We start from the raw sequence: 9,844 nt of genomic DNA on the forward strand, positions 1-9,844 counted from the left end.
TCACGCGAGTGGGACTCTGACCCATGTCCCATCAACCAACAAGCCATTGCACTCGAGCTACTTATGGTGGCAGCAGATGGGGAACTGCATTGAGATTGTGCTCCCATCACTGGGATCTGGGCTGAATTGGTACCTTGGAAGTGCTGCAGTGAACTGCTACAGTGGAATTCCCATTATAATGTCACTTGTAGAATTACCAAGCTTATCTTGTAGTTTACTATTCCTGTGCAACCAAACAGCTGATGGGTCCAAGCTCCTGCTGCCAAGCTGAGATGTATTTCTCAGCAACTGATAGAATCAAGCTTTTTTTTTGTGAGCAAATTAAAATCAACATGGAACAAACATTAATTAGCAGGACACCAATGCATCAAACTAAAGATTTCACAGCACAACTAAAATATGTCTTATAAAACCCTTTCCACTATGTGCTGTGGTGCCTGTTGGTATGTGGCATTCCAGGAGCAGTTGCTCCAGTTCTCCAGCAGAGGTTTTCTTCTGTCCACACCAGGTTGAAACTTGTCCATTGCAGATCATTCAACTCAGCCTCCAGTTTTCAAAGATGTGTTTACTAACAGGTGTGAATGGAGTCGCACCTTGGTGACTCCATTCCATAAATCTTCAAGAACCCTGTCTGTTTCTGATTTTCTGTCCCATGTTGTAAGCAGACGACACGAAAATGGCTGGACTTGCAGATAGTGAGGAACATTGTCAGAGGCTACAGAAGGATATAGATCGGCTGGAAATTTGGGCAAAGAAATGGCAGATGGAGTTCAAACCAGATAAATGCAGAGTGATGCATTTTGGTAGAACTAACGTCGGGGGGAGCTATACGATAAATGGCTGAACCATAAAGGGTGTAGATACGCAGAGGGACCTGATTATGCAAGTCCACAGATCCTTGAAGGTGATGTCACAGGTGGAGAAGGTAGTGAATAAGGCATATGGCATACTTGCCTTTATTGGACGGGGCATAGAGTATAAAAGTTGGGGTCTGATGTTGCAGTTGTATAGAACGTTGGTTCGGCCGCATTTGGAATACTGCGCCCAGTTCTGGTCGCCACACTACTGGAAGGACGTGGAGGCTTTAGAGAGAGTACAAAGGAGGCTTACCAGAATGTTGCCTGGTATGGAAGGGCTTAGTTATGAGGAGAGATTGGGTAAACTGGGGTTGTTCTCACTGGAAAGACAGAGGATGAGGGGGTGACCTAATAGAGGTCTATAAAATTATGAAAGGCATAGATAGGGTGAACGGTGGGAAGCTTTTTCCCAGATCGGTGGTGACGTTCACGAGGGGTCATAGGTTCAAGGTGAGAGGGGGTGGGGGGAGGTTTAACGCGGATATCAGAAGGACGTATTTTACACAGGGTGGTGGGGGCCTGGAATGTGGTGCTGGGCAAGGTGGTGGAGGCGGACACACTGGGAACGTTTAAGACTTATCGAGATAGCCACATGAATGGAGGGATACAAAAGAATGGTCTAGTTTGGACCAGGGAGCGGCGCGGGCTTGGAGGGCCGAAGGGCCTGTTCCTGTGCTGTATTGTTCTTTGTTCGGACACAAATTTCTGTGATTCCTTAGATTAAATATTTCTTAGAATAAAATCAAATAAATGAAACAGGACAAAGCAGCACCCAGGCACAAAAGTGAACAGGCAAGTAGGTCTTTTAAAACGCAGAAACAAGGCAGACAAAGGGAGTCAGGAACTCACATTAGCATAACCTTCCATTTAATTAAATTGGCTCCAAGGATATCAGGAAGCCCTTATCAAACAGAAGGTCTTCTAGACATGAAAGACTTCCTGATAAAACACCTAAGAACATAAGAAATAGGAGCAGGAGTAGGCCATCTAGCCCCTCGAGCCTGCCCCGCCATTCAATAAGATCATGGCTGATCTGACGTGGATCAGTACCACTTACCCGCCTGATCCCCATAACCCTTAATTCCCTTACCGATCAGGAATCCATCCATCCGCGCTTTAAACATATTCAGCGAGGTAGCCTCCACCACCTCAGTGGGCAGAGAATTCCAGAGATTCACCACCCTCTGGGAGAAGAAGTTCCTCCTCAACTCTGTCTTAAACCGACCCCCCTTTATTTTGAGGCTGTGTCCTCTAGTTTTAACTTCCTTACTAAGTGGAAAGAATCTCTCCGCCTCCACCCTATCCAGCCCCCGCATTATCTTATAAGTCTCCATAAGATCCCCCCTCATCCTTCTAAACTCCAACGAGTACAAACCCAATCTCCTCAGCCTCTCCTCATAATCCAAACCCCTCATCTCCGGTATCAACCTGGTGAACCTTCTCTGCACTCCCTCCAATGCCAATATATCCTTCCTCATATAAGGGGACCAATACTGCACACAGTATTCCAGCTGTGGCCTCACCAATGCCCTGTACAGGTGCATCAAGACATCCCTGCTTTTATATTCTATCCCCCTCGCAATATAGGCCAACATCCCATTTGCCTTCTTGATCACCTGTTGTACCTGCAGACTGGGCTTTTGCGTCTCATGCACAAGGACCCCCAGGTCCCTTTGCACGGTAGCATGTTTTAATTTGTTTCCATTGAGATAGTAATCCCATTTGTTATTATTTCCTCCAAAGTGTATAACCTCGCATTTCTCAACGTTATACTCCATTTGCCATATCCTCGCCCACTCACTCAGCCTGTCCAAATCTCTCTGCAGATCTTCTCCGTCCTCCACACGATTCACTTTTCCACTTATCTTTGTGTCGTCTGCAAACTTCGTTACCCTACACTCCGTCCCCTCCTCCAGATCATCTATATAAATGGTAAATAGTTGCGGCCCGAGTACCGATCCCTGCGGCACGCCACTAGTTACCTTCCTCCAACCGGAAAAACACCCATTTATTCCGACTCTTTGCTTCCTGTCGGATAGCCAGTCCCCAATCCACTTTAACACACTACCCCCAACTCCGTGTGCCCTAATCTTCTTCAGCAGCCTTTTATGGGGCACCTTATCAAACGCCTTTTGGAAATCCAAAAACACCGCATCCACCGGTTCTCCTCCATCAACCGCCCTAGTCACATCTTCATAAAAATCCAACATGTTCGTCAAGCACGACTTTCCCCTCATGAATCCATGCTGCGTCTGATTGATCGAACCATTTCTATCCAGATGCCCTGCTATCTCCTCTTTAATAATGGATTCCAGCATTTTCCCTACTACCGACGTTAAGCTGACCGGCCTATAGTTTCCCGCCATTTGTCTCCTTCCTTTTTTAAACAGCGGCGTAACATTAGCCGTTTTCCAATCAACCGGCACTACCCCAGAATGCAACGAGTTTTGATAAATAATCACTAACGCATCCACTATTACCTCTGACATTTCTTTCAATACCCTGGGATGCATTCCATCCGGACCCGGGGACTTGTCCACCTTCAGTCCCATTAGTCTACCCAGCACTGCCTCTCTGGTAACATTAATTGTATTAAGTATTTCTCCTGCTGCCAACCCTCTATCGTTAATATTTGGCAAACTATTTGTGTCCTCCACCGTGAAGACCGACACAAAAAACTTATTTAAAGACTCAGCCATATCCTCATTTCCCACTATTAACTCCCCCCTCTCGTCCTCCAAGGGTCCAACATTCACTCTCACCACTCTATTCCTTTTTATATATTTATAAAAACTTTTACTATCATTTTTTATATTAGTTGCTAGCCTAGCTTCATAGTCTATCCTTCCTTTCTTTATCGCTTTCTTAGTCTCTCTTTGTTGTTTCTTAAATTTTTCCCAATCACTTGTTTCTCCACTATTTTTGGCCACTCTGTACGCAGCTGTTTTTATTTTAATACTCTCCTCTATTTCCTTCGTTATCCACGGCTGGTTCTCCCTTTTCTTACAATCCTTGTTTTTTGCTGGAATATATTTTTGCTGAGAACTGAAAAGGATCTCCTTAAAAATCCTCCACTGTTCCTCAGCTATCCTACCTGCCAGCCTGCTCTCCCAGTCTACCTTAGCCAATTCATCCCTCATCCTATCATATTTCCCTCTGTTCAAACAGAGGACACTGGTTTGGGACCAAACTTTCTCCTCTTCCATTTGAATCAGAAATTCGACCATATTGTGGTCACTAGACCCAAGAGGGTCCTTCACAATAAGATCCTTAATTCTACCTACCTCGTTACACAATACCAGATCCAAAATAGCTCGTTCCCTCGTCGGTTCCGTAACATGCTGTTCAAGGAAACTATCCCGACAGCATTCTAAGAACTCTTCCTCCATTCCACCCTTACCGACTTGAGTCTGCCAGTCAATGTGCATGTTGAAGTCCCCCATGATTATTGCCGTTCCGTTTTTACACGCATCCCTTATCTGCTTGTTTATAGCCCTCCCTACCTCAACATTATTATTTGGGGGCCTATATACCACGCCTACTAGTGTCTTTCTCCCTCTACTATTCCTCATCTCTACCCATAATGATTCCATGTTTTGTTCCTCAGAGCCTATGTCATCCCTCAGTACTACCCTGATATTATCTCTTATTAATAGCGCGACCCCACCACCTTTTCCTTCCTGTCTATTCTTCCTAAACGCCTGATACCCCTGGATATTCATCTCCCAGTCCTGGTCACCTTTCAGCCACGTTTCTGTAATGGCCACTAGATCGTACCCACTTGTGCTGATCTGCACCATCAACTCATTTACCTTGTTCCGAATGCTTCGTGCATTCAGGCAAAGTGTCCTTATTCCAGCTTTTATCTGGACCCGCTTTGATGAGTCGCGAACACCCTCTCCCTCTACTCCCTTATCTAAATTACCGCCTTCATTCACTTGCACCCTCTCCTCTACCATTAATTTTGTAATTCCCCTTACCCCTGCATCCTCCCCCCCATCAATTAGTTCCTTGATCCTAGTCAACTCTTCTAGCTCCCCTCCCCGCAACCTATCTAGTTTAAATTCTCCCCAGTAACCTTAGCCAACCTACCGGCCAGGATATTGGTCCCCGTGTGATTCAAGTTCCACCCGTTTTTTGTATACAGATCACCCCTGCCCCTAAAGAGGTCCCAATGGTCCAGGAACCTGAATCCCTGCCCCCTGCACCAGTCCCTCAGCCACACATTCATCTTCCACCTCACTCCATTCCTGCCCTCACCTTCCCGTGGCACAGGCAGTAATCCTGAGATTACCACCTTTGCTTTCCTCTTTCTCAGCTGTCTCCCTAATTCCCTGTACTCCCTTTTCATGACCCCTTCTCCCTTCCTACCCACATCAGCGGTACCAATATGTACCGCTACCTCAGGCTCCTCTCCCTCCCACCTCAGGATTTCCGGGACGCGACTAGCGACATCCTGGATCCGGGCCCCAGGGAGGCAGACCACCATGCGAGAATCCCGCCTACCTCCGCAGAAACGCCTGTCTGTCCCCTTCACCATCGAGTCCCCGATTAATACCGCCTTCCTCCTCTTTTCCTTAGCCCTCTGAGTTACAGGGCTGGACTCCACTGCGGAGACACGGCCACTGCTGCTTCCCCCAGGCGGGCTGTCCCCCCCAGCAGTACTCAAGCAGGAGTACTTGTTGTGCAGGGGCAAATCCACCGGGGTGCTCTCAACCACCCTAGCCTTACCCTTCCTGGCCATCACCCACTTGGCCTCCTCCCGTGGCCCTGGTGTGACCACCTGATGATAGCTCTTGTCTATCACCTCCTCATTCTCCCTCATCAGCCTAAGATCCTCGAGCTGCAGTTCCAGCTCCCTAACACGGTCCCTCAGGAAACGCAGCTCGACACACCCCTCACAGATGTGGATGTCCGGGAGGCCAGATGCCTCCAGGACCTCCCACATCCTACACTGGGAACAACACACTGGTTTCACACTCATACTGGACACTTTATGTCAAATAAGACAGTGAAAAGTTAATAAGAATGTAAGGAAACAAAAACTCACCCCTGCTCGTCCAAGCCCTGTGAGCCAAAGCCCTGACAGCTCACTCAACTTCCCACTCACTCTGCTGCCCGCTACGATGCTGCCCGCTGTATACTTTGGTGCACTTTTAAACCCTCCAAAAACTTCCCCAGGCTTCTCCTGGCCCTACTTCCGGTTTTGAAAAAAACCTCAGATTTTAAACCCAAAATTAACTGAAAAAATAATTAATTAATTAAAGTCAGAAAACCCACTCTCTTACCCTCAGCCTGCTCCTGGGAACAATGAAGCTGAACCACCAAGGTAAGCCCTTTTTAAACCATCCAAAAACTTCCCCAGGCCTCTCCTGGCCCTACTTCCTATTATCCTATTGTATAAGAAACTCCGGCGATCTCAGACAATTATCACTTCCTTAGACTGGGCAATCACCAGACTTAACACATCAACTCCACACCTAAAAACCCATTAAACAGGATGACCATATCAGAACACCATAAACAAACCATTTACACACCAACCACAGAATGGTCAGAGTCAAACACTGTAAACAAAACATTAATATTTGAATCATACAAAGTATCAAAGTTCGAGTACAACTGTAGCCCATTGCGGCAGGCTTTCAGAGTGCTTTCGGGACAGTGCTGTTTGTGTGTCCTGATTGCACCTCTGTCGACGTTAATAAAGCTGTACTGCTGTTGAACCTGACTCTGAGTCCAAAGTGGTCGTGTTCGCCCACTCGCGCTAACACATGTCAACCAGATCATGTGGGCATGTCTCCAAGCTAAGGTGTTTGTATGTTTTGAGCTAAAGATCCATGTCAAAATATGACCATCTTGGGCAATTCAAACACTTGTGACACAAATTTCCACCCAGATCTTTGCCTGTCAGAATGTAAGGTTATGCTTGAAAGAGTATGTTTTTAAAAAAAGCATTAATGAATTTATGATCTAACTGGAAGGAACAAATGAGCATAAGGGGCTGAATGACATAGACCTATTAGTAAATATACCAATATTACAAATGTCCTCATGCCTGAAGATGAACTAGGAGATGTATTTTGTTAGTAAGGAACAACAGATTACAATATATTGATGAAATGCACCCGGTAACTCAAATGTATTTTATGCTGCAAATGTTTGGTCTACCATTCTGTGAGTTAACACCACCTGTGACCAGGTGATTCTTGGGTTGTTAACCCATTCCTTCTGCTTAAGGATGTGAACTGCAAAGTGCATGTCCAGCTTTTCCTCTTAGTTTGAGATTTCCTGATTCTTTTTCTCCACTTCAGTGCTCCTTCCTTTATCTCTGTTCCTGTGTATGTGCTGCCCTCTTCTAGATGGTAGAGGTCATGCATTTGGAAGGTGTTGTCTGAGGAGCTTTGGTGAGTTGCTGCAGTGCTACACGGGGGCGGCATGGTGGTTAGCACTGCTGTCTTATAGCGCCAGGGACCTGGGTTCAATTCCCGGCTTAGGTCACTGGAGTTTGCACATTCTCCCCGTGTCTGTGTGGGTTTCCTCCGGGTGCTCTGGTTTCCTCCCACAGTCCAAAGATGTGTGGGTTAGGTGGATTGGCCATGCTAAATTGACTGTTAGGGGAACTAGCTCGGGTAAATACATGCGGTTATGAGGATAGGTCCTGGGTAGGATTCTGGTCAGTGCAGACTTGATGGGCTGAATGGCCTGCACTGTAGGGATTCTTTGCTATATTGAGTTTGTGGCAGAGGAAGTGAATGCAGATCAAGGAGGCTGCTTTGCCCTGGATGGTATTGAGCTTGAATGTTGGAGCTGCATTTATCCAGGCAAGTGGAGAATATTCAATCACATTCCTGATTGGTTTGTGGACAGGCTTTGGGGAGTCAGGAAGTGAATTAGTCACCATGGTATTCCTAGCCTTTGACCTGCTGTTGTAGCTGCAGCATTTATGTGGCTAGGTCCAGTTCAGTTTTTGGTCAATGGTAACCCCAAGGGTGTTTATATATTGTTACCTATGATGTATAATTCTTGAATTCCTGCCCAATAATAGCGAGGAAGCTTGCGATGGAGCAGTGCAGGTTAAACATTCTCTGTTCCTTTGAGTTTTGTTCAGTGTTTTTGCCAGGAAAGCTCCCCCATCATCTCCAGGCATTTCTGAGCTTGAATTAGAGCATCAATTGTGTACTGCTGCCACACAATTCTTTTGCAAACACTACTGATTCAGCATTTTCTGTGTTTGGGAAGCAGTGTTCCAGGAACCTGGGCATGACTGCTGACGCTTTTTCCTGACTTTATTTAGTTGCATTTTGTTTAACTTAAGGCCCAAGTCACTCAGGTTTCACTTTTTTAGTTTAGAATTACATCTGAAGCCCTGGGGTTACATTGATCTTTTGGAGATTATTTGGATGGTGTATCATTTCCTGCTGCTCAGTTTCACAACAGATGCATCACTTTAGCAAAGGCTCAACTTACAAAGCAGAATCTTCTACTTTGAATCCTCTCTATAACCAGCTACAGCCTGAAGTATATTAACGTTAAATTAATACCTGACAATTTTCTTCTTTGTGATAGCATTAAACATCAACATATACTTGGGCAATGTAGACACAGATCAATCAGTTGCATGTAAATACTGTAGATACAATACAGAATAGCGCATTATAAAATTTTGGCCAATCTAGTCCGATCCAACCAATTATAAAATGTTCAAACTCAGCTTGTGTCTAAAACTTGAACTTTGAAAACTGACAATTTTATTGGTTATCTCATGGCGTAGTGGTTTGCAGAGTTTGCTTTAGTTAAAAGAGAGACAAACCGTTTTGATGCTCTAGACTGTCCTTACCAAGTAAAGTTTATTTATTGGTCACAAGTAGGCATACATTAAAACTACAATGAAGTTACTGTTGCACACTCTGTGCATGTTTGGCTACAGAGGGAGAATTTAGCATAGCTAGTGCACCTAACCAGCATATCTTTTGGACTGTGGGAGGAAACCAGAGCACATGGAGGAAACCCGTATAAACATGGGGAGAACTTACAGACACCGCACAAACAGTGACCCAAGGCTGGAATTGAACCTGGATCCTTGGAGCTGTGAGGCAGCCGTGCTGACCATTGTGCCACCGTGCCGCCCAAACTTGGAAATAGAACAGGATATTGATCATGGCCATCACAAGCTGAGACGGAATTGGCCCATGAGAAGCTAGATTTCTAAAGTAATCCTAAAGGTTTCTGAAGTTATCCTAAAATTTGGAGTGTCTTACTACAGTCTATAAAACAAATTTAAAGTAATTAGGAAGACAGTATTGGCTGGATAACAGAGCTATGTTAACAGTGGAAGTCAGTCCAGACGAAAGAATCCTAAAAAGGGGTTGGGATTCACTGTTAAAAATGGAGCAGCTTTGTTTAAAAGTGTCACTTGAAAATCCTGAACAGGATTTCAGAATGCAAACCGGTAAAGGAAAGCATGATTATGAGAGAAGAATGCATATCCAATTCAGATCTGATGAAATCTCTTCAACCTGAGACAACAGATCATCAAAAGTAAGAAGGTAAAGTTTAGTTACAAGTAAGGCTTACGTTAACACTGCAATGAAGCTACTGTGAAATTTCCCGAGTCGCCACACTCCGGCACCTGTTCAGGTCAATGCACCTAACTAGCATGTCTTTCAGAATGTGGGAGGAAACCCACGCAGACACGAGGAGAATGTGCAAACTCCACACAGAGAGTGACCCAAACCAGGAATCAAACACAGCTCCCTGGTGCTGTGAGGCAGCAGTGCTAACCACTGTGCCACCCAACTAAGGTGTTGGAGATGATAAAATGAGGAACTGGTATTTTGCGATGACTGTGCCCTCATGTTACACTGTGAGCTTGTCTTTCAAAGGATCATGAATTCTTCTCAAAAGTGGCTGATGAGATGACATTGTGTGGATCTAAAGACAAATTCCTTTGATCACCACAGCAGCACTAAGATCCCAGAAGTTTC

Source organism: Mustelus asterias, chromosome 20 (assembly GCF_964213995.1).
Source record: "Mustelus asterias chromosome 20, sMusAst1.hap1.1, whole genome shotgun sequence".
Lineage (NCBI taxonomy): Eukaryota > Metazoa > Chordata > Chondrichthyes > Carcharhiniformes > Triakidae > Mustelus > Mustelus asterias.